The sequence below is a fragment of the Rhinolophus sinicus genome, linkage group LG15 (genome assembly GCF_036562045.2).
Source record: "Rhinolophus sinicus isolate RSC01 linkage group LG15, ASM3656204v1, whole genome shotgun sequence".
Classification (NCBI taxonomy): Eukaryota; Metazoa; Chordata; class Mammalia; order Chiroptera; family Rhinolophidae; genus Rhinolophus; species Rhinolophus sinicus.
The window spans coordinates 13600400-13613991 of record NC_133764.1 but is presented as its reverse complement, the minus strand read 5'-3'; the positions used below and the strand labels follow the sequence as shown (position 1 = coordinate 13613991).

The window sequence follows — 13592 nt, the reverse complement described above, 5'->3', positions numbered from 1 at the left end:
GTAGCCTGGCCTGTTCTCATTTCATAGAAAACGAAATGTTCTGAGAGGCTACAAGGGCCGAGGTGACTTGCCCGTGGGCACTCATCTGGGATTCAAACCCAGGCTCCTGTGACTCCAAAGCCCAAGCTCCTAAGTACCCGGCAGCCTAGTGGTCTGGGAGCCCCTCCCGAAGTACAGGGTCAGTGGAGCGCTGCGTGGGTGGAGAAGGGTGTCCCTGCATGCTCCATTACCCCTGCTCCTGCCTTAATGTCACTGCCCCAGCTCAGGCCCTACGAGCTCAGGCCCTACCTTCTGTCTCAAGCTGAACTTTCCAACAGCCTCCTCCCTGGCCTCCCAGCCCCCAGACTTACCTTTGTATATCAAGATTGCCTGACTGAGCTGGTGCTTTCTTTACTTCACTCCTCTGCTCAAGAACCCACCTGAGCTCACTATTATCAGCAGAATAAAGGCCAAGCTCTTCAATCCAGCAATCACAGCCCTTTACCAGTGGGCTCTTACTCCTATCCAGGCAAACTAGTCTCAAAATTCCCCAAACTGGCTTTGCACATTCTAGCTTTGTTCATGCTCTTCCCCTGACCTAGACTGCTCTTCTAGTTCCTCTCCCTAGAATTTCTCCCCACTTTGGAAACTCATTGCCTCGGCTACCCCAACCCTGTGTACCCAACGCTCTGCCCTGCATACTTTTGACTGGCTCTGAGCAAAGCCCCATAGATCAAGGCCTACCTTTCCTTTGTAGACAAGAGGAAAGTGAGGACCGGAGACAGGATGGGACTCAAACAGGGAGGCCGAGGCAGAGTTTCAACGGGAACTCAGGCCAGGCTTCCTGTCCGCGTGCTGATGGCTTTCCTCAGCGTCCAGCTATTGGGATGCCTCTCCTGGGCCAGAGCCAGGGCCAGGGAGGTCTCCTCCAAGGTCAGGGAGTGACCTTAGGGCAGCCTGGCCTCCTGGGGGCTCTATCTCTACCCTGGGGAAGGGTGTTGAGCAATAGTTCAGGGGACAGGTACTAGGCCAGAGTTCGGGAGGATTGGAAGCAGGACTGGATTCTGACCCTGTTGTCACAGCTTGCTTCCTCCATCCCCCAACCTCTCTCCCCCTTCCTTCCTTCCTCTTTCCCTTCCTTTATTTCTTCCTGCCTTCCTTCCTCCCTCCCACCCTCCCTCCTTTTCTCCCTCCTTCCCACTTGCCTTCCCAAGTACTTATCAAGGACCCAGGATGCACCAGGCACAGTGCCAAGCCCTGGAGAGATGGTCCTTGTTCTCGCTGAGCTCACACCCAAGAAGGGAGCAGGTCACGGATCCCAAATGACCGCATGTAGAGACAGACTGCAGAGTGGCGAGTGGGGCTTTGAGAACATGGCAGGGAGGGGGGATTTCTCCCAGTCAGGGGGATCAGGGGAGAGCTCCTGGAGGAAGTGACACTTCTGCTGAAATCTGAAGAAATGGGGGAGGGAAAGGTGTTACAGGCTGAGGGAACAGCCTGTGCAAAGTCAACTTGGCTGTGAGGCCTTGGAGGTGCCTGCCCATGTCTGGACCTCAGTCTCCCTGTCTATCAGGTCAGTGGGAGTGGCTGAAGCAGTGTCCATCCTTAGAGAAGGCAGAGAGGCTGGGGTTGCCCTCTCACCACCCCACTTTGGTTTGTAAATGGGTTTGACTTGAAATGCAAATGGCCCTGTAGACCTGGGAATCTCCCTTCCTCTTCCCCAAGGTCATGGGTGCCTAGAGGACAGGTATCCCAGACTCCCTAAGACCCTGCAGTCCACTGTCTTAGCCCCAACCTCTGCCCACTTTGACATCCCCTTCCAGAAGGGGTCAGGGAAGCGTGAATCCCAGCTGTTCAGAGTGAGAGACACTCTTGTCTGCTACCTCGCCCCACTAAGGTCTTTTATTTCTATTTTTTCAGGCTTGGGGACTCTTGTGCAAGTTCCCCATGCACCTCCACCAGTCCTCCTGGACCGGGGGCCCCACCTGGCCTGGAGCCATCCTGCAACCCTGTACCCCCCGCCTCTCCCTGTCCTCTAAGATAGGGACCCACACCCTCTTACCTCCCGTCAGCCATGCCCCTCATGGGGCAACCAGCTTCCTCAGCCGGCCATTCATCCTCACAACTTCCTGCCTCCATGTTGCCACACTGGGGCCATGGCTAGTTCCCTGCAAACAATGGGAAGAGCTTTGCTCATGTTGTTCCCTCAGTTTGGAACTCTGTCTTCCAGTGCTCTTCCCTACTAGTCCTTAAGGCCTGGATACCACCCCTCATCCCTAAAGCCATCAGGGCTCCCGCAGCACACATGACCCCATGAAGCCCACACACTCTAGTGTTCATTGTCTGCTGCTCCCCTGTCTGTAGATACACTTGAGGGCAGGCACCTGGCCCCACTCACCTTGGATCCCAGGAGATGTCAGGAAGGGTGTCTGAATGACTGAGGTAAGGCAGGAAAACCCCAGAGCCTCTTCCTGGGAAGTGAGCACACTGGCCTGGATGGGCCTGGGGAAGTAGAGGCTTGTCAGCAGCAGGACACAGCAGACATTGAGGGCCTCTTCGCTGGCCCAAGACACCTGGACCATTGCATTTTGGCTTCAGGGGCCTGGCCTCCTTGCCCTTGCATCTACTTTTACAGGAACGCCCTGCACGGGGTGGGGGCTGGGGCCTTGGGCCAGGCTGCTCACTCCTCAGCTCCTTGAGGCAACTTCCTGTCCTTGCCCCCTTATCTCCCCGGCCAGGCTGAAGAGAGGAAGTTGTCCTCTCCCTCCCAACGGTGGGCAGAGACAACCCCTGGACTTCAGGAAGGGGGGTGCGTATCATGGGAGGGTGTGCCTGCTCCTTCCAGGCCTGCCTCCTCTTGCTGCTGCTACCAGATCCTCTTCCTAAAACAACCAGGCTGCTACTCTCCTGCTCAAGTGCCTTCCACAGCTTCCTATTGTCTTCCCAATTAAGATCAACTTCTCAGCTTGCCAGCCTTATCTGGTGCCCCTGCCCACTCAGCACCTTAGACTTCAGTCACTTTGACCTGTTTTCTCCATCCCCGCTCCAAGATTTCCTTCCTCCCTGGCTTTACCCATGCTGTTACCTGTACTGGAAAACTTGTTCTTCCATCTTTACCTATCTAAACTCTCCTCACTCTTCAAAGCCAGGCTCAAATGCTGCCTTCTCCAAGAAGTCCTCTTTAACCCCTCAGGAGCCAGTGACCTTGTGCCTCCTGATTGACCTTGTGTTTGTGGGTCTCTCCAGATTTGCCTGAATTCTCATCTACAGCATCCAGTCTGTGTGTTCCTCCAGAACAGGAGCTGTGTCTGAATGACAGCAAAGTTACAGGGCAGCCCAGTGCATGCAGGTCATTATGAAGCTGCCCTTTAGATTGGGAATCTCCGGAGGCAGAAACTGTGTCTGTAACATTCACCATTGCATCTAAGTGCCTAGTACCTGGTCTGGCACTTACTAGACTCTCAAAGATATTGGTTAAATGAAGACGATTATAGCCAATGCAATAAGAGAAGAAAAGGAAATGAGATACAAATACTGGAAAGTGAAAGAATAAATGAGTATTAATCACATCCAGGAGGTGAGACATTAAAGGCCCAGCGAGGGGCTGGAATTTACCCAGGGTCATACAGCCAGTTGGGTTCCTTCCTCGCTCTGTGCTGTTTTCTCTGCCATGATATCTGGCACAAACACATAGTCTCTCTGCTAGGCTAGGGCTGTGCCTGCCAGCACCTTGGCTAATAGGGCCACAGGCCCTGCCTGGCAGGGAGGAGGCTGCAGCTCCAGGCCATGCCTGAACTGCTTTCCAAGGCCTCAGCTGGTAGTGGTTTGTAAGAAGATTAAACACAAAACCCCTATTTACCTTGTAAACTGTTACACCTGACCAGGCTTATAAGCCTCAGGCATAACTTGAAAAAGAATTTGCCACCTGGGACTTGCTTTCTAGTATGGGGACAGGTCTTTGGCCCAGGGGCACCTGAGGGCAAGGCTTGTCTCGGTGAGTCCCCCAGCCTGGAGGACCATCATCCCTGCCACCTGTGTGCTAGAGCAGGGACAGCTGGTTCAGCCTCACCCAGAGGGTGCCCCTAGGCCTGGGACTGGGCTAGGGGAATCAGTCAAGTCCTCAAGCAAGGCTGGGCCCTTCTGGGCACCACCCTGTCCATGGTAGTCTGAGAAAGCCTCCTGCCCTCTGGACCCAGGGTCTCTGTGCAGTGGGGGTGGGGTAGATGGTATCTGGAGCTCACAGGATCCCTGGCAGGAGCTTGCTCACCCTGCCCACATGGGAGCAAAATCAGGATGAAGTGGCAGGAGACCCAGGCCTGCCCTTGGCTGGGGGCAGAGGAAAAACTCAGGTCTCTATTTGTGGGCCCCTCATTGCCTGTAGGCATGGTTCCCATGACAACCCTGGCCTGTTCTTTATCCTCTCTGTGCCCAGCTGTCCCGACTTTCCCTCCTCAGTGCCCTTTTGGGCCTCTCATCAGCGGTGCCAGGTCTCCGCCCCGGTGTTCCCTACGTGGCGGCCAGCCCAACTCCCTGGGGATATCCTGTCATTGTGGCCAAGAGCCTAGGCGCTGCCTCCTGCCAGGTCAGCCCCAGTACTCTGGGTCCCTTCCACATCCCCAGGTGGGGCTGAAAGGTTAGGGAAGTTGGCAAAGGCACCCAGATCCCCAATGTGGCAGAGCTGGGCACTGTGCCCAAGACACCTGATGCCTGGGCCATGACCAGCCCCTGGGCAGACGCACAGACAGGGCTCTCTGCCCTCTCTCCAGCCCTATGGTGACCTTGGCATGTCCTCTACTTCTCCGGGCTCTGTCTCTGAGATCATGATTTACGGCAGATCCAGCCCAGGCCCCGCAGACCCAGGGACTCTGTGTGACTGATGAGTATGGTTTCCCACCCAGAGTAGCTGGGTATGCTGGGCTGGCCCTCTGTACCCTGGTGGGGGTGGGGGGAGGGGAGCTTCAGCTGGGCTTCATCCCCTGGCCTCAACAACTGCACTCCATGAAAATGTCCAAATTTGCAAGTTGGGTTCTATTTGCCTTTAATTCCCTGGAGTCACCTCCACCTCATTTGCATACCCAAATCAGCTCAGACCCTCCTGGATCTTCCATTCACAAAGCCAGCTGGAGGGGAAGATTGTATCCTGAAGAGGGGTGGGGGGTCTGCCTTAGGCACCTCACAGCATTATCTGCTGTGAAGGTATAAAATAACAACAGCTAAGGAGAACTGAGTGCAGGCATGGGGCTGAGTGCACTATTTATTTAATCTTTACAAGCAGCGCTTCGAGCAGGTTCTCTTATGCTCCTACTTTATATAGAGTTGCACAATGAGGTAAGGGCCACATAATTGCTACCTGGGGAGAGCAGGGCTTTGAATGCAGGCCAGCTGGCCTCAGAGCCCAGGCTTTTAACCACTGTGGTGTGGACAGAAAGAAGAGTGTTATGTCACTTGTCCCCGCTCCCTAAACAGTGCAGGGCTGGGCTCCTAACTTGGCTCTGACTCAAAGCCCCTGCTCATGACTACTGAGTGAAACGGCCTGGTGACAGCTCTGAGGATGGTCCAGGGACCACCTTGGCCCCCAACATGCCCTCAGCACCCTCTTCAAGGTCCCTGAGATCGTAATCACTCTTGAGTGGGGAAAGAACCCCACCTGAGAAGTCTATGGACTTTAGTTTTTCATCTTAACTCTGCTGTGTTACCTTGGACAAGTGACTTCGCCTCTCTGAGCCCCAGTTATCTCAGGTGTAAAATGGGAAACATAGTAGTCCCAATCCCACAGGTCATTATGAATGCTAAGTGAGCCAGTGCATGTTGAGTGGTAAGCGTGGGCCTACTGGACCCATATGCTCAGGGTCCACTCCCGGGGACCCAGCCCGGTTCTGCCTTCGTTCCCCAGACACACCCCCTCTGATCAGACTGTCTGTGACCTGACCAGGAAGCTGGCCAACGGCAATACCCACCCAGATCCTGGAGGCAAGAAGCCAACAGGCTGGAACAAAGAATTTTCCATGGCTCCGCAGTTAATGAGGAACTGACACTCTTTGGGGCCTCAACTAGTCTTTCACCCTCCTCTCCTTCCCCCCGAATTTCCATCATTGGTGATATTTATGTTGGAATTCTTCCCAGAACTTCAGGAACCCAGCATGGGTAAGTGGAAAACAATACAAAAGAAGGGATCGGTGTATATTTTTAAAGGTAGTATTGGTAAGTTTGCACTCCTGGTTTTAAAACATATTACAAAGCAGCAAGTAACAAAAATGGAATGATTTTGTGTTCCAATCAGTTCAGCGGGGCTTCTGTCATTGGAAGACACACTGCTGAAATAGAAAGGTGAAGAAGACATGGCCCCTTCTCCGAGCAGGCTCAGGGCCTGGGGCCATATGGTAATTAAGAGGACACTGGGGACACCACCTGGGATTAAACCCACACTATTAGCAGTCAGGTGATCTTGGGCAAGTTACTAAACAGGTCGGAGTCTTAGTTTCATCATTTGTAAAATGGGAATAATAATAAGCCCCACCCCAGTGGACTGTTGTGAATTTAAGACATGGCATTGTTGGCTGGCTACCCCACATAAGTCCCCCTTTATGCTAACAGAATCCTCACTTTGCTCTAAGTAGCAACGTGCCCTGGCCCAATACATGACTCATGAATAGTTTAAGCCAATCACAGCAATGCCTGCCTCTTTCCCAGTTCCGTGGCTGCTGAGGACAGCAATGTGACCCAATGTGACCCACATAAAGCCAATGAGGTGTACGAGGAAGTCTGCTGGGGGCTTCCTGAATAAAATACAGAGGATGAAGCCTCTGCTTTCCCTGCTTCCTGCTTATGAAGAGTTATGATACTTGGCGCTGCAGCTGCTACGTATTCTGCGGCCGTGAAGCATCCAGCTTGAGGATGTGAAGCCCAGATGCTGAGAACAGTCAAGGTTGGCAGAGGAGGCTTGCTGGGCCTGATCAGCCTGGCATTAACTATACCCAGACTTCTTGTTCTGAGAGACGATGTTTAAAGCTTTTATTCAAAGCAACTGGGAGATGGGTTGTCTGCCCCTTACGGCTGCTTGCGCTCTGTGATACAGGTTCTTAGCACCGTGCTTGGCACATGGCAAATGCTCAATAAATGTCGGCTGTGACCTTACAGGGAGGTCACAGCACATTCCACGTTCATCTCCATGTGCTGTGTAGACAGAGAGAGAAAGAGGAAGGAAAAGTGTAAACACTGTGGGGGAATCCACTTGCCTCTTAACTCAGTGAGTGAGTCTGCCATCCCTGAGCGTCTCTCAGGACCTCGGGGTGTAAACACAGCCTTGGTGTGGGCTCTACTGGAGAAACCCAGACTGCCCCAGGCCCAGCAGGAAAGCCATGGTCAGGAACCACTGGCAAGTGACGCAACTGATTCCCCACCCCTTCCTGCAAGGTTTCAAGAGTAATTTCGCTCATCCACAGGTTTTGCCTTATGCTCTGGCTTTGGAATGGTGGAAGAAACAAACCTGGGCGTTGTGTTTGAGTCAGAATTGCTGGAGTTACCCAGCTGGATAGAACAGCTGAACAGAAGCCAGCAGACCCGGGGGCTGACCCCCACCCCCACCCCCCAAGTTTCCCAGGGAGAACAAAGGGAGGAAAAGAGAAACTTAGTGATTAATTACAGTCTTAATTTATGACAACAGGCTCTCCTGTGACTTCTCAGCCCAGAGTTAACACAGGCTGTGGGATGAAACAACATCTCAAGAGCTGGCTGAATTTTACACTAAATGTCGGTGAAGGTGGGGAGGGCCTGGGACTGTGGTAAAGGGCAGCACCCAATCGGGATAAACCCCGTTTGAGGTCTTGGTCCCCAGGGCTTTCTGGTTAGCTCTGGGTTGTAAATATTCCATTTTCTGTTTGTTTTTCTAGGAGGCAGTGTGGTATGAAGGTAAGAGCACAGTCTGATGAGCTGCTGCCTTGGGGAGCTGAGGGGAAGGAGGCTGTGATTCTGTCCCTCACCCTGTAAATGACAATACAGTAGAATCCCAGGTATCTGACCTGGAAAGGGCCTCTGAGTCACCTCCTCCCACTTGTCCCTGACACATGAAGCCCCAGAGGCCAGGGACTTTCCCAGGATAAAATAGTGAGGCCCTGCAGGGAGGAGAGGACTCCGAGTAGATCTGAGTAGAGTATTGAGAAAACAAGGAATGTTGTCAGTGAGAAGATAAATGAGGGCAAATGACAACAATACCTGTTTGTGCGATATTTTTTTTGCCATAAATGCCGAGGGAACAGCCACAGAACCACGTGGGAGGGGGTTGCTATTGGCAGCAGCCACACACTCTTGCGGATCCCGTACAGCAATGTGGGGACGTGGCACCACCTTGACCAGTGCCCTCGGTAGAGGGAAAACCCATCCCTGCCAGATGCACACACAGCGGGTTGTTGTTGGGGAGAGTAGAGAATCTGCCTGGCAGTAAAATAAAGGAAAATGCCTGCAGCCTGAGGGTTCCTTTACAGGCCCATTAAACTAACAAAAATCAGATGAGAATAATAAAATGTAATCTTGTCAGGGCTGGGAGGAAACAGGTGCGCTGCTAAGCTCTGGATGTACTCATTAAACGTGGACTTGTTTTTCTAGACAGCAGCCTAGTCCCCCCTGCAGAGTGGTCCGTGCCCTTTCATTCCCCGCCCACCGCTGCTGTCAACCTGGTGCCCAGGAAGACATCTGAATGATTTTCAGCCCCAGTCCCAGTGTGTGTGTGGTCCTTTGGCCTCCTGAGCAGAGTCTGCTCTACACCTTTCCCTCTGACCCAGGACGCGACCCAAGTCTCCATAAATTCGCATCATGGAGCCCTGACATCAGCCCCAGGGTTAAACAGTACAATGCAGACCTGAAGCCAAGTCTGGGCACCATGGCCCCTCCCCTGCCAGCCCAGCCCATGGGCATAGCACAAGGAACCACAAGCCCAGTCACCGCCCAGCCAGCCCGACACAGGGCCTCTGGGAGGAGAAGGCCCTGGATGCCTGGAAAGCCACCACGTGCTTCTGCTGCTGCTTCAGTAAACGAGGCCGTCACAAAAGCCAAAGCAGTCCCCAAGGTGGACCTTCCTGCCTGGGAACTCTTGTCCTGCTTCCTCCACTTTGGGGAGAAGGGCCAATCTGACCTCTTGTAGGGGAGCCCTTGGCAGGCTGCAGGGCTGGAGTGCGGCTTCTCAAGAACATGGCGTGGCTTGGACGGGCAGATGGGTGGTTGAGGAAGCTTTTGGCAGCTGCTGGAGAAGGCACTTGGCCTTCCTGGGGCAAATTCTAGCTGTGGTCCTAACCAGGGGCAGGGATGTTTGTGGCCTGAGCTGACAGGTATACCAATGTCTGCAAATCCCCGTTAGAGCCCTCCTTCAGAATGCGGCCCCTCCGCAGGAGAGGTTAAACAAAGTTCCTCCCTCGGGACTGACAGGATGAGAGCAGGAGTTGGGGAGGAAGAGAGGGGGCTGGCAAAGGGGGTGGAAGGCCCACCATCACCTTGACCATGTAGCTGGGGCTGAAACACAGCTGCGGGGCCACCAGCTCAGGTCTCAGCCCAGCTTCCCATTTGCTGTGTGAGCTTTGTTAAGTCCTGCCTACCTTGGGCCTGCCTTCTTTTTTTGAGGCATCTCCTTCTCGGACTAGGAGCGCTTGTTACAGAATGTTCAGCCAGCGGCCCACCCAGGGACAGACGCACAGACCCTCTCCTGATCTGTCTCCCCTCTTGCACAGCGGCTGGAGGATGGGGATGTATATGGGGGATCAGGTGGTCTCTAAAGCTCTCTCCCTCCAGTTCCAGGCCTGTGGTGTTTTCTCATTGTTTTAGGCAGAAACTTTTGCTCAAAGGAAACCTTCCACAGAGAGTCAGCAGTGGGTATAGGGGTGGGGCGGGTGTGAAGATGGGGGTGGGGATGAGAGAAGAGCCTCACTTGCTCCCCTACAATCCCTAAGTGGACAGAGCCCTGCCCAGCTGCTGGGCCCTGGGCAGTCCCCGCCCCTCTGGCCTCAGTTACTCTAGCAGCACAGCGGGGGCGGACAGGCTGGTCTCACCAACCCTTTGAGTTCTCACTCACTCCAGTGTCTCACAAAACTTCCCCAGCTGCACCTTGGGCCTCCTCATGCCCCGCCCTCCACGGCCCCACACCTCCACCCACCCAGGTTTGCTTCCTCGCTCCCCTCACCCCCTTTGCCTTAGTGGGGAGTGAGTAATGGAGGCCAGCAGGAAGCCGGCCACACTCCTGGATCTTCCAGGGAAAGAAAGGGGCCTCTGGAAGGTCCCCACAGGTCCAGCAGAAAGTCTGAGCTGGACGTGGCAGATGAGTCAGGTCTCTTTCAGTCGCAAGGGGCAGAAACCCAATGTACGTGGACGGAAGCACAAATGGAAAATGACTGACTCCTTTCACTGAAAAGTCCAGGTGTGGTAAAACTGTGGCTAGCACTCCATCTAACGTCCCACTGACGTGTCTACTCCAGAGGAAGGAGATCCTCTTTGCATCAAAACCCCTGGTCTGAATCTCCTCTTGGGCTCCCATGGGATTTTGCTCCCGAGCTCATTCCTGAACCAATCCACGTAATGCTCCAATGGGCTACCTGGACTGAAAGTGGGAGGTACAGCAGGTACATTGGCTGAGGTGGGGGTGGGTCCCCAAAGGACAGTCGAGGTGCTCAAGCCGGGAGGAGGAAGGCTGAGTCAGCAGGGGCAGGGAAGGCCACCACTGCTGTGGGAGCAGGTCAGGGACCTCGTCTCAGGAGCACTAGGAGGGACCAGCTCTGTATGAGCTGCTGAGAGTCCCAGAGAGGAGAGGAGGCTACAGGCCGGCCCCAGGCTCCGAGGAGCCTCAGCAGCGCAGACCACTTCGGGCAGGAGGCACAGGGCGTGGGGTGGGTGCTGAGTGAGGAGCAGTCCAGAGAGGAGCCTCACCGGTGACTGGGCTGGGTGAGGGCCTGTGGCCTTGCTGGACAAGTCTCCCTCCTGGGAGGCTGGGAGACTCTTGAGGGAAATGTTTTTAATTCTTATTCTTAGAAACAGGAAGTGGTAGCTTCCTGAGACCAAACCGACCTCATCTCCAAGCCCTGAGAGGGCTCAGGGTCCAGCCACTTCCACAGCCATGTGGCTGCAACTCACACGAAGAAGAATTGGGCAAGTCACAGTTTGCCTCTTTCCACTTCTAATCTCAAAGGGAATCATCATCCACTTAAATAAAGTGGACCCTTAACGAGGCTGTTATTCAGGGAAGATAGGTATGTTCTAAGTTTTATCCATCCTGCTGAATCTTTCTGACTCTAATACCTTCCAAGTGTGAATACCTCCCCTGTGCTAATACCTCCCCTGTGCTAACACTGCCCATGTGCTCATACGTTCTGTGTGCCAATGTCTTCCAGGTACTAACATCTTCCTAGGGACTGTGAAGGGCTTTAAACTGTACAAAACGGTACTTGGAACTACACTCAGTTCCACCTGCATGTTGATGGCTCCTTGCTCTGGGCATCAGTCAAGGTCAGGGTCTGGAAGATGGATGAGGGCTGTCCCCAACGTGTCCACCCAGTGATAGTTCAAAAAGAAATTCCTGCTGTTTTCCTGCCAGCCTCTCTGCGTAGGAGAGCAGGGAGCAGAGAGGTAAGAGCTGCAAGGCCAGGGTGTTCCCCTTGGCTCTGACTCTGGCTCACGGGGTGACTTTGGGGAATTCCTTGAGCTTCACATGTCGTCAGGCCACCCATTAGGCCCTCTGGATCTGTGTTGATCGATTCCTGGCTCCAAGGTGAGTCTGGGCCAAGCCACAGCCTCCCTCCCTGGCCTCCACTGCCACCTCCACCCGGCGGTTCCCATGACGGCGTCCCCGGTTCTCTGTTTACTCGGCTCTGTGTGTGTCATTTTTCCACAGCCGGCCATTGAGAATACAATGCCAGCTTCCCCCCAAGGAGGTGCTGCAGAGCCCACGCCCGTGGCCAAACAGCGGATGTGACTGCAGCCCGGGAGGTGGGGTTGGGGGGTGGGGGGGCAGAGGCTGACACCAGGCATCTCAGATTCCCATGGTTCCTGGACCTAGACCTTGGCCCCCTGTGAGGGTGCAGAGAGCCCAGGTCAGAAAGGACTTCCATCCCCAGAAACATGAGGGAAACCCTGGGCAAGTCACCTCCCTTCGCAGATGACTCCCAGATTGTAAAATGGGTCACTTGCCAGCCTGGTGGCAGCTGTGAGGTTCCCAGCACCCACACTCCAGAAGGGTCTGCCTCGTCTCCTCCCAGAGAGGCAGCCCCAGACGTGAAGGGTTGGGGAGTCCTGGCAGCAAATACTTCCTGCCATAGCTGGCTCTGAGCCAAGCACAGCCTGGCCTTGCTCAGGTCAAAGCAATAGCGTGGCCTTCGCCCTGGTGTCCTGTCCTCAGCCAGGAGCAGGCCCAGGTTAAAACACCAAGACACAAAACCTAAGCTTCGCTGGGTTTTGTGCTCATAAGTGTATACGCCAGCACTGTAAAAAATCTAAATGTGGAAGTAATTAGAAAATAAGTGTCATTAAATACCCTGCGTACCTTCTCCTCGATTTTCCTAGGAAAAGATACGAACTGCTACTTGGCATGCAGTATGTGCTGGGTATATTCTAAGCACTTTGCATGACTTGACTCACTTTCTTTCCCCTGAGGTTTTCATCCCTTGACCATTTATCCGGAAACTCAGACGCTCAGAGAGGTTAAGTGACTTGCCCAAGATCACACATTTGTTTATTGTAGATCCAGGAGCTGAACCCTGACAGTTGGGTCCTTGAGTTCATGAGCTTGACCACTGCACTATGTTACCTGGAAATGCTGACATTTGTTTTGAGGTACGGGTGGGACCAATTATTTTTCCAGGAGCCAAGAACAGTCAACCAGGGGCTCTAAGCCTCACCCTCTGGGTATCCTCATCCTCAGGGGTGTCCGGGCCAAGCAGGTGAGGAGCCCTGGGCTCCAGACCTCCTGTCTCCTGGCTCAGCCTCTGGGCCCTTGGTTCAGCTGACCCTTTCCCACTGGGCAGTGCTGGGCTCCCCCTCGCCCCCACCCAGTGTGCCTATCCTGGCCTCATTTCAGTGCCCTCCCACCTCCGCAGCTTATTTCCCCTCTTGCTCTGTCTTCTTGTCCTGTCTTACTTATGCTATTCCTTTCTCCTAGTAGTCTGCGCTTCCTCACCCTCTCAGACCCAAACCACCCTGACCTGAACTGGGTCTCTCTTCAACGTTCTCAGGGGAACTGGGAGACGCCCACCCCAAGGTCTGTGTGTCTGGGGCCACTGGATATCCACATGCAAAAAATGAAGTTGAACACTTACCTTGTACCATACACAAAAATTAATTCTAAATCAATCAAAGAGTTAACACTATAAAATTCTTAGAAGAAAATGGGTAAATCTTCATAACCTTGAATTTGACAGTGGTTTCTTGGAAAGGACACTAAAAGCAAAGCAACAAAGGAAAAAATAGATAAATTGGACTTCACCAAAATTAAAAACTTTTGTGCATCAAAGAAACTATTTAAGAGAGTGAAAGGACAACTCAGAATGGGAGAAAATATTTGCAAGTCATATGTCTAATAAGGGTTTAGTGTCCAAAAGTCACAGGATAAACAGGGTGTATCTTACTTTTACTCAAAAGTTTTT

The 13592-nt window shown here is 53.5% G+C and overlaps 1 long non-coding RNA gene across 1 annotated transcript; it reads right to left on the bottom strand.

Moving 5' to 3' along the window:
* Positions 1–1325: 1325 nt before the first annotated feature.
* On the bottom strand, positions 1326–2606 carry LOC141569014 (uncharacterized). The gene is made up of 3 exons (XR_012492407.1): positions 2378–2606; positions 2042–2147; positions 1326–1430 (listed from the first exon to the last, which is right to left on the bottom strand). It is a non-coding gene; the product is annotated as an uncharacterized LOC141569014 (long non-coding RNA).
* Between the last annotated feature and the right edge of the window lie 10986 nt (positions 2607–13592).